The sequence below is a fragment of the Rhinopithecus roxellana genome, chromosome 20, assembly GCF_007565055.1.
Source record: "Rhinopithecus roxellana isolate Shanxi Qingling chromosome 20, ASM756505v1, whole genome shotgun sequence".
In the NCBI taxonomy this organism is placed as follows: domain Eukaryota; kingdom Metazoa; phylum Chordata; class Mammalia; order Primates; family Cercopithecidae; genus Rhinopithecus; species Rhinopithecus roxellana.
Window position 1 is genome coordinate 73,528,883 of NC_044568.1, and position 11,716 is coordinate 73,540,598.

Sequence of the window (11,716 nt, forward strand, 5' to 3'; positions counted from 1 at the left end):
TTTTTTTTTTTTTTTTTTTGAGACGGAGTCTTGCTCTGCAGCCCGGGCTGGAGTGCAGTGGCCGGATCTCAGCTCACTGCAAGCTCCGCCTCCCGGGTTTACGCCATTCTCCTGCCTCAGCCTCCCAAGTAGCGGGGACTACAGGCGCCTGCCACCTCGCCCGGCTAGCTTTTTGTATTTTTTAGTAGAGACGGGGTTTCACCGTGTTAGCCAGGATGGTCTCGATCTCCTGACCTCGTGATCCGCCCGTCTCGGCCTCCCAAAGTGCTGGGATTACAGGCTTGAGCCACCGTGCCCGGCCTCTCCTGTTTTATACTCTTCCTCCCGAAATCTGTGTAACACGGTCACATTTTCAGCGCAGTAACTCCATGTTTTGAGCTATCTGTGTTGTATTTGGTAAATTGCCTGGTTCTGTTAATAAAATTATTTCTACCAAAAAACCCTTGTGTGCTGGTTTAGACTGTACTGTGGGAATTATTCAGACTCTCTAAAGAACTTTCCAAACAGAAGGAATGACAGATTTATATCTTTCAAGAACCGAAGACTGAATGTATCCCCGCTTGAACAAAACAAGTCACTTTTCCAATGTGTTATGAAATTCTTCAAACATGTAGAAAAGTTGAAATGATTGTACAGTGAACAACCATGTACCCACTACCTAGATTCTACAATTAATTTTCCCTGTATTTGCTTTATCACACATGCATCCATATATCCACCCCTCGATACAAGTACATTCAACCTCTGAGCACCTCAGCATGGGTATCATTCACATCTAGTAAATTTTAAAGTCGCCTCCAAGTTTCTGTGGATTACATTACAAAGTATAATAGATTCTACAAAACAAATACTAGAGAGAGAAAAGTTAACTTGACTGTTTGAAAAGTAGACTTTGAAAACCCAATGTGAAAAAGTGGAAATAATCAACTGGATTATTTATTATATTTAGCCAAACATTTATTGACTGCCATCTTGGACAGTTGTGCTGGAAATAGTATGTAAAAGAGTAAGAGGCTGGTTCAAGACCAGCCTGGCCAGCATGGTGAAACTCCATCTCTACTAAAAATACAAAAATTAGCTGGGCATGGTGGCAGACACCTGTAATCCCAGCTACTTGGGAGGCTGAGGCAGGAGAATCACTCAAACCCAGGAGGCAGAGGTTGCAGTGAGCCAAGATTGCAGCACTGCACTCTAGCCTGGGCAATAAGGTAAGACTCCGTCTCAAAAAACAATAAAAATAAAAATAAGAGGCTGGGCCAGGCACGGTGGCTCACGCCTGTAATCCCAGCACTTTGGGAGGCCGAGGCGGGCGGATCACAAGGTCAGGAGATTGAGACCATCTGGCTAACACGGTGAAACCCCGTCTCTACCAAAAATACAAAAAGAAATTAGTCGGGTGTGGTGGTGGGCGCCTGTAGTCCCAGCTACTCGGGAGGCTGAGGCAGGAGAATGGCGTGAACCCAGGAGGCAGAGCTTGCAGTGAGCCAAGATGTCGCCACTAGCACTCCAGCCTGGGCAACACAGTGAGACTCCATCTCAAAAGTAAAATAAATAAAAAATTAAAAAATTTTAAAAAGGCTGGGTGCGGCAGCTCATGCCTGTAATCCCAGCACTTTGGGAGGCTGAGGTGGGCAGATCACCTGAGGTCAGGAGTTCGAAACCAGCACGGCCAACATGGTGAAACCCCCTCTCTACTAAAAATAAAAAAATTACCAGAGTGTGGTGGTGTGCATCTGTAATCCCAGCTACTCGGGAGGCTGAGGCAGCATAATCGCTTGAACCTGGGAGGTGAAGGTTGCAGTGAGCCAAGATTGCACCACTGCATTCCAGCCTGGGTGACAAGAGCAAGACTCTGTCTCCAAAAACAAACACAGACAAACACCGCAAAGACAAGCTCTCTGCCCTAAAGAAAAACACTATTTTCTCTCTGCCCTAAAGAAAAACACTATTTTGGGTAGAGGTTTTTACTTTGGGATGCAGATGGAGGTCTCTGAAACTATACTCAAAATTTTTTGTGTGTGTGAGTGCATTTGCATTTTTCTGGGGAAAACATCCATCGTTTTCATTATATACTCAAGTCTGTGACTCCCCCATCCCCAGAAAAAAAAAAAAAAAAAGTTGAAACCATTTGGCTTGTGGATGCACAGATAGGAAAACTGATAAATTATAAAGCAGCATTCTATGGACTAGTGAAGAGAGATAAGCAGAATACTGTACAATTTGGAGCATGAAGCCATCAATTGTGGGGAGGTTTAATCTCTATGGACATATGGCTTTATGTGCTGCTAACAGACTTTTCTTTTTCTTTTGCTGAAGTGTAGTGGCCTGATCTCGGCTTACTGCAACCTCCGCACCCCCCCAACCCAGTTCAAGTGATTCTCCTGCCTCAGCCTCCCCGAGTAGCTGCAATTATAGGCGTGCACCACCTCATGCACTGTATTTTTAGTAGAGACAGGGTTTTACCATGTTGGCCAGGCTGGTCTCAAACTCCCAACCTCAGGTGATCCTCCTGCCTCTGCCTCCCAAAGTGCTGGGATTACAGGCCTGAGCCAGCAAGCCTGGTCTCAAACACTTCTTTTTTTTTTTTTTTTTTTGAGATGGAGTCTCACTCTGTCACCAGGCTGGAGTGCAGTGGCACAATCTTGGCTCACTGCAAGCTCTGCCTCCCGGGTTCAAACAATTCTCCTGCCTCAGCCTCCTGAGTAGCTGGAATTACAGACTTGCACCACCACATCCAGCTAATTTTCTTTTTTTTTTGAGATGGAGTCTTGCTCTGTTGCCCAGGCTGGAGTGTAGTGGTGCAACCTCAGTTCACTCACTGCAACGTCTGCCTCCCAGGTTCAAGCAGATCTCCTGCCTCAACCTCCCAAGTAGCTGGGATTACAGGTATGTGCCACCATGCCCGGCTAATTTTTGAATTTTTAGTAGAGACAGGATTTCACTATGTTGGCCAGGCTGGTCTCGAACTCCTGACCTCAGGTGATCCACCCACCTTGGCCTCCCCAAGTGGTGGGATTGCAGGCGTGAGATCCAAGCGCCCAGACTTAATTTTTTCTTGAGACAAAGTTTCACTTTGTCAGCGCAATCTAGGCTTACTGCAGCCTCCGCCTCCGAGGTTCAAACAATTCTCCTGCCTCAGCCTCCTGAGTAGCTGGGATTACAGGTGCGTGCCACCAAGCCTGGATAATTTTTCTGTTTATAGTAGAGACAGGGTTTCACTATTTTGGACAGGCTAGTCTCCAACTCCTGACCTCAGGTGATCCACCCATCTTGGCCTCCCAAAGTGCTGGGATTACAGGCATGAGACACCGGGCCCAGCCTCAACTGTAGACTTAACTCAAAGGTACAAACATTGGATTATGTCTGGGCCAGCTTTTTCCATTGTCAATAGTATAGCCCATTGGTTAGAGCTCAGATTGTGGCTACAAGTAGAACTGGACTTGTTTTTTTTTTTCTTAAGTTACTTAACCTCTTGGTATATTACTTTCCTCATCTGTAAAATTCTGGTTATACTTGCTTTTTAGTGTTTGTTAAACATTCTTATGATCAAAAAACAAGCAAATAAAAACTCCTTATCTTCATCCACATCCCCTTATGGTCTCAATTTTCTCATTACACACACACCACCAACTCATCTCAATCTAGCTTCGGGTTTGTTCCCTCCACCTAAACGAGTCTCACTAAAACCATCTCAGTCCATCGCACCTGACCTCTTAGCAGCCCTAGAATCAGATGATCACTTTCTTCTTGAAACTGACTTTCCATGCTTCCCACAATATCAAATTGTCCGGATCGTCACCTTCCCTTTTCTGCCTGTTCCTTCTCAATGTCTTTTGGAGTTTCTTCCTCCTCCACCCAATGTTTAATTGTTGGATTTCCTCAGCACTCAGCTGGCAAGCCCTCTTTGTTTGTTTGTTTGTTTGTTTGTTTGAGACATTCTCGTTCTGTTGTTCCCGCTGGAGTGCAGTGGCGCCACCTTGACTCACTACAACCTCCGCCTCCCAGGTTCCAGCGATTTTCGTGCCTCAGACTCCGGAGTAGCTGGGATTACATGCCACCATGCCCAGCTGATTTGTGTATATTTAGTAGAGATGGGGTTTCACCATATTGGTCAGGCTGGTCTCGAACTCCTGACCTTAGGTGATCTACCCCCCTTAGCCTCCTAAAGTGCTGGGATTACAGGCGTGAGCCACTGTGCCCGGCCTGGAAAGTCCTTTTGATTTCTTCTTCTACATAATTTCATCCTCCATTGTTTCAGTTAATATCTATATCAAACTGAGAGTACTTCATCAATGGGCTGTGAAATTAACCATTGGGTCATGAGTAGCAATTTTTAAAAAAATGAAATAGGATGCAAAACATCAGAGCACATCACATGGATTAAGGATAATTAGGCAGTAACCCAAATGTCCATCAACAGATAAACAGACAAACAAATTATGGCCTATCCCTACAATGGAATGGAGTACTGTACTGCAATAAAAGGGAGTAAATTTTTGATCCATGGGACACCACAGAGTTGGCAGACTTTTTCCATAAAGTGCCTGGTTGTAAATATTTCAGGCTTTGCAAACCGTAGTTTAGGTTCTTGCGATTTCAGTCTCAAGTATTTGATTCGGTAGCATGAAAACAGCCATAGACAGGATGTAAACAAATGAGTGTTGCTGTGTTCCAATAAAGCTTTATTTATAGACACTGAATTTTGGATTTCATTTAATTTACATGTGTCACAAAATGTTCTTCTTTGACTTTTTTTCAATCACTTAAAAATATAGTCATGCTGAGCTCTTGGGCCTTTGCATAATCAGGTACCGGGCCAGATTTGGCCTACAGGCCCTAATTTGCTGATCCCTGTCATAGATGAATCTTAAAAACATTATGCTGAGTGAAAGAAGCCAGATACATGGCCTGGAGCCTGTAATCCCAGCACTTTGGGAGGCTGAAATGGGACGTTCGCTTGAGCGCAGGAATTTGAGGCCAGCCTAGGCAATGTTGAGAGACCCAGTCTCTACCAAAAAAAAAAAAAAAAAAAAAAAAAATTAGCTGGGAGTGGAGGATTTCTCAAGCCTGGGAAGTTGAGGCTGCAGTGAGCTGTGATTGCACCACTGCACTCTGGCGTGGGTGACACAGCAAGACCCTGTCTCCAAGAAAATAAGCCAGATACAAGTGAATACGTATATCATATGTATATTGTACATATGCTATATGGTTTCATTTGTATGGAAATCTAGAAAATGCAAACTATAATGGCAGAAAGCCTGGGACTGAGATGGAGGGGGAATTGACTGCCAAGGGGTGCTGGGGAATTTTTGGAAATGACAGAAGAGCTCTGTATTTTAATCGTGGTGATTACACAGGTATATACATTTGTCAAAACCTGTTGAACTGTACATGTAATATGGGTGAATTTTATTATGTAAAACATACGAAAATCTATGATGTAAAACATACTTCAACACAGTTGATTAAAAAATATCAGAGTGGCTGGGAGCGGTGTCTCAAGCTGGTAATCTCAGCACTTTGGGAGGCCGAGACGGGCGGATCACAAGGTCAGGAGATCGAGACCATCCTGGCTAACACGGTGAAACCCCGTCTCTACTAAAAAAATACAAAAAACTAGCCGGGCGAGGTGGCAGGCGCCTGTAGTCCCAGCTACTCGGGAGGCTGAGGACAGGAGAATGGCGTAAACCCGGGAGGCGGAGCTTGCAGTGAGCTGAGATCGCGCCACTGCACTCCAGCCTGGGCGACAGAGCGAGACTCCGTCTCAAAAATATATATATATATATATGTGTGTGTGTGTGTGTGTGTGTGTATATATATATCTCAGAGCATTGGTGGGTTATTTACTATTGAGTAAAAAATTCTTTTCTTGTTTTTTTTTTTTGAGACCGAATCTCACTCTGTTGCCCAGGCTGGAGTGCAGTGGTGGGATCTCAGCTCACTGCAACGTCTGCCTCCCAGGTTCGAGCGATTCTTGTGCCTCAGCCTCCCAAGTAGCTGGGACTACAGGTGTGAGTCACTATGCCCAACTAATTTTTGTATTGTTAGTAGAGACGGGGTTTCACCATGTTGGCCAGGCTGGTCTCAAGCTCCTGACCTCAAATGATCCATCCAACTCGGCCTCCCAGAGTGCTGGGATTACAGGCGTGAGCCACCATGCCTAGCCAAAAAATTCTTAAAAAAAAAAAGAGAAAAGAAAAACAAATCAGAGCACCTTCTATGGTAGGAAGGGTACTCATTGCTTCTGAAACTTCTGCTTCAGTTATACACATTTATAGCTGTACCTTGATTGCACTGAACTCCTCTTCCACCCTAAACCAGGGATTCTCACACTCCTCATCCCATAAAAGCTCCCCATCATCCACCCAGCTGTTCACGCCAGGAACCAGGGTGTCTTCCTCTCTCTCACACTTCCCCTTCCCTAACCCCTTCCAATCAGTGTTGCCACTTCCACCTCCTAAATATCTCTCAAAGCTGTCTGCATCTCTATTTCCGTTGCTACCACCTTGACTACTGCCATATCTAAGCAGTCTCTGCAGCCAAACCATTCTTAATACAGAAACCAGAGTCATCTGTTAAATGTAGAAATCAGATGGTCTGCTTACAAGCCTTCAGCTGTTCATGGAATAAAGCGAGCATCCTTCACTTGGCCCATGAGTATATAATATGGCCCCTGCCTACCTCTTCGGTCTCTGACTGTCATTATCCCCTTGATTATCCTCTTGGTCTTTTTGTTGTTGTTGTTGTTTGTTTTGAGACAGGGTCTCACTTTGTCACCCAGGCCGGAGTGCAGTGACGTGAACACAGCTCACTGCAACCTCCACTTCCCAGGCTCAAGTGATCCTCCCACCTCAGCCTCCCGAGTAGCTGGGACCGCAGGTGCACACCATCATGTCTGGCTAACTTTTTTGTATTTTTGTACAGATGGGGTTTCACCATGTTGCCTAGGCTGGTCCTCAACTCCTGAGCTCAAGTGATCCACCTACCTCGGCCTCCCAAAGTGCTGGGATTACAGGCGCGAGCCACAGTGCCCGCCTTCGTCTTCCTGTACTGCAAGATCTTTCCTGGCAAGCTGTTTTATTTGATGAGGCTATTCTTTTTTTCCCTTCCCTTTTGTCTTGTGTAACTTCTAATCCCTTTGGTAGAAGTATAAGTATCATTTTCTCAGGGAAATCTCATGAGTGCTTACAGGCACCTGTCTTTCTCCTTTATGTACTTAGCACAATCACAATTAATTAGTTGCTTAATGTCTGCCTCCCTTGATAGATTATCAATGCCATATCTGCAGGGACAGAATCTGTCTTTAATATTATTGTGTCCCCAAGTGACTAGCAGATAGGCTCTCAAAAAAATAGTCATAGAACGAATGAGTAATGAATCCACATACTGGCACAGTAATATTATTTCCAAAACATTTCCACTGTTTTCAATCTGGTTTTAATGAGCATCATATTTTATTTATTTATTTTTTGAGACAGTCTTGTTCTGTCACCCAGGCTGTAGTGCAGTGGCTTGATCTCGGCTTACTACAACCTCTGTCTCCTGGGTTTGAGCGATTCTGCTGCCTCAGCCTCCTGAGTAGCTGGATTACAGGTGCCCACCACCACACCTGGCTAATTTTTGGAGTTTTATTACAGACAGGGTTTGACCATGTTGGCCACGCTGGTCTCGAATTCCTGACCTCGAGTGATCCGCCCGCCTCAGCCTCTGAAAGCTCTGGGATTACAGGTGTGAGCCACCGCGCCAGACCGAGAATCATATTTTAAAGACACTTCATAGACGCAGAGGCAATTTACCGCCCAAGTCTAGCTAGTCCAGTGCCTAAGATGCAGTGGGAGTTCAGTAAATAATCACTAAATGCGTGGATTCAACAAATATTTTCTGAAGGTGCATTATATACCACACAGTATTTTAGAAATTGGAGATACAACAATAATTAAAAGAGATTAGGCCGCGCGCGGTGGCTCAAGCCTGTAATCCCAGCACTTTGGGAGGCCGAGACGGGCGGATCACGAAGTCAGGAGATCGAGACCATCCTGGCTAACATGGTGAAACCCCGTCTCTACTAAAAAAATACAAAAAACTAGCCGGGCAAGGTGGTGGGCGCCTGTAGTCCCAGCTACTTGGGAGGCTGAGGCAGGAGAATGGCGTAAACCCGGGAGGCGGAGCTTGCAGTGAGCTGAGATCCGGCCACTGCACTCCAGCCCGGGCGACAGAGCGAGACTCCGTCTCAAAAAAAAAAAAAGAGATTAAATCTTTGCTTTTTGTGGATTTTTTTTTTTAAACTTGAGATAGGTCTCACTTTGTCCCCCAGGCTGGAATGCAGTGGCACGATTCTGGCTTACTGCAGCCTCAACCTCCTGGGCTCAAGTGATCCTTCTACCTCAGCCTCCCAAACTGCTGGGACTACAGACATGCACCACCATGCCCAGCTAATTTTTTAATTTTTGAAGAGATGGGGTCTCCCTATGTTGCTCCGACTGGTCTTTGAGCTCCTGGGTTCAAGTGATCCTCCTGCCTTGGCCTCCCAAAGTGCTGGGATTACAGGTGTGAGCCACTGTGCCTGGTTATTTTTGTGGATCTTATATCCTATTGTAATAGAGAGATAAGTAGCTATATAATGTACATTAATTACTTGTAAATACCATAAGAAAAATAAAGCAAAATAAAAGAGTAAATTATGAATGAATCCGTCCCTTGGCTCTCAATTTGAAATCTCTGTTCTGAAACATCAAAAATGTTTTAGAAAATGTTTGTTCAGTGATAATTAGCTAGATATAGAAGAAAGCAAAACCAGCCACCTACCATCAATGATTTGTTGATTTTTTATTAATTTTCAGCACCTTGAGGAAAGTATTCCCATTGACAATTTTTCTGGTACTCAAAGACCTTTTTGTTTTTGTTTTTGTTTTTGTTTTTGTTTTGAGCTAGGCTCTCACTCCTGTCTCCCACGCTGGAGTGCAGTGGCATTTCGGCTCACTCCAACCTCTGCCTCATAGGCTCAAGCCATCCTCCCACCTCATCCTCCGCAGTGGCTAAGACACAACCACCCCTGGCTAATGTTTGTATTTTTGGTAGAGATGCGGTTTCACCATGTTGCCCAGGCTGGTCTCAAACTCCTGAGCTCAAGCATCTGTTCACCTTGGCCTTCCAAAGTGCTGGGATTACAGGCATAAGCCACCACACCTGGCTGAAAATAAGAATTTTTATTAGCATTTTAAACTATAATTTGTGTTTAATTTGTTTCAGATTTATTTCCATTTCATGAAAGTGCACAGGCTTCTCTAAAACTCTGTACCCAGAAGGCAAATGGGCAAAGACATTAACAGACAATATAAAAAGGAAAATCATGCAAACAGTCAACATGACAAAAAGTTCAACGTTACTAGTAACCAAAAAAATTCAGAAATGGATGAAATAGCATTTTTGCCTATAATTAGCAAAGTTGTTTTTTTTTTAATAATAACATTTGGCTGGGCGTGGTGGCTTACACCTGTATTGGGAAACCGAGGCGGGCGGATCACCTGAGGTCAGGAGTTCGAGACCAGCCTGACCAACAGGGTGACGCCCTGTCTCTACTAAAAATACAAAAATTGGCCGGGCATGGTGACGCACGCCTTGCAGTCTCAGCTACTTGGGAGGCTGAGGCAGGAGAATTGCTGGAACCCGGGAGATGGAGGTTGCAGCAAGTGGAGATTGTGCCAATGAACTCCAGCCTGGGTGACAGAGCGAGACTCCATCTCAAAAAATAAAATAAAATAACATCCAGTGTTAGTGTAGAAGGAGGTAAGTATTCTCAGCCGGGCACAGTGACTCACGCCTGTAATCCCAGCACTTTGGGAGGCTGAGGCGGGTGGATCACCTGATGTTGGGAGTTCGAGACCAGCCTGACCAACATGGAGAAACCCCCGTCTCTACTAAAAATACAAAATTAGCCAGGCATGTTGGTGCATGCCTGTAATCCCAGCTACTTGGGAGGCTAAGGCAGGAGAATTGCTTGAACCCAGGAGGCAGAGGTTGTGGTGAGCCAGGATCATGCCATTGCACTCCAGCCTGGGCAACAAGAGTGAAACTCCGTCTCAAAAAAAAAGAAGAAAATAAGTATTCTCATGGTTTACTGGTAGAATTTCAGATTGTTATAAAACCTTTGACATATTTCAAAGATTCAGTTCAAAGTATTGAACTGAATGGAACTGGGCATTCAGTAACAAAAACACTTAAAATATACCTATGTTTTGTACTTAAAATTCTACTCCCAAAGTGTAAACTAAAGACATAAATATGTTAGAGATTTAACTATAAGACTGTCCACAGTAGCGCTGCTTATAATGAAACAAAATTGAAAACAAACTATATATACAACAAAAATAACAAGGAATTGGCTAAACAGTTGTACTTCCATAAAACTGGTTAAAAGACATAACCTGTAAAAAAAAAAAAATAGTGCCAGGTGCGGTGGCTCTCGCCTGTAATCCCAGCACTTTGGGACACTGATGCGGGAGGATCACTTGAGGTCAGGAGTTTGGGACCAGCCTGGTTGACATGGTGAAACCCTGTCTCTACTAAAAGTACAAAAAAAATTAGCCGGGCATGGTGGTGGACACCTGTAATCCCAGCTACTTGGGAGGCTGAGGCAGGAGAATCATTTGAACCTGGGAGGCAGAGGTTGCAGTGAGCTGACATCGCACCACTGCACTCCAGCCTGGGTGACAGAGTGAGACTCCTTCTTAAAAAAAAAAAAAGTGATGCAGGTACACATTTATCAACATGGAAAAATGACACTGTTAACTCAAAAGGGCTGGTAAGAACACAGCATGTGTAATATGAACCTAATTTAATTTTTTAAATAAAAAACTACATACATGGAAAAGATTATAAAAAATTCATTAAAAATGAAAAGAGTGGTTAACACTAGAGATGTTAATTTTATTTGTTTTTTGGAGATGGAGTCTGGCTCTTTTGCCCAGGCTGGAGTGCAGTGGTACAATCTCAGCTCATTGCAGCCTACACCTCCCGGGCGCAAGGGATTTTCCTGCCTCAGCCTCCCAAATAGCTGGGATTACAGATGCCCACCATCATGCCCAGCTAATTTTGTATTTTTAGTAGAGATGGGGTCGTGCCATGTTGGCCAGCCTGGTCTCGAACTCCTGGCCTCAAGTGATCCACCTTGGCCTCCTAAAGTGCTGCAATTACAGGTGTGAGCCATCACGCCCAGCCAAGATGTTAATTTTATTAATTACACTTGTTTGCTTTTCATACATGTAGAATTACTTTTTAAAACCATTAAACAGTCAGGCATAATGCCAGGAGCCTGTGGTCCCAGCTACTCAGGAGACTGAGGTGGGAGGATCACTTGAACCCAGGAGTTTGAGGCAAGCCTGGGCAACACGGCAAGACCCCACGTCTAAAAAATGAAAAGAAAAAACATCAAACAGTACGACGCCAGTTTTTGATCTATTGCCTTCCAGCTCCAAATCCACCCTTTTTGCCTTCTGGGTAAAAATGGATCTGGGCCCTGTAAAGTAGTTATCCTTTGCCAGGAAGCACGTTATTTTAAGTTTGGTCAGTAGAGGGTGCTGGAGAGACACTGCAGGAGGAAAGAGTTTTGCTTCATGGTTCCTGCTAATGGCCTCTCCAGTGTCTGGCTCCTGCACCACCCGTTGGCAGGCAGCTTCCCCTGGCAGTCCCCTCTGGTGGTTTTGCAGCAGAGTACCTT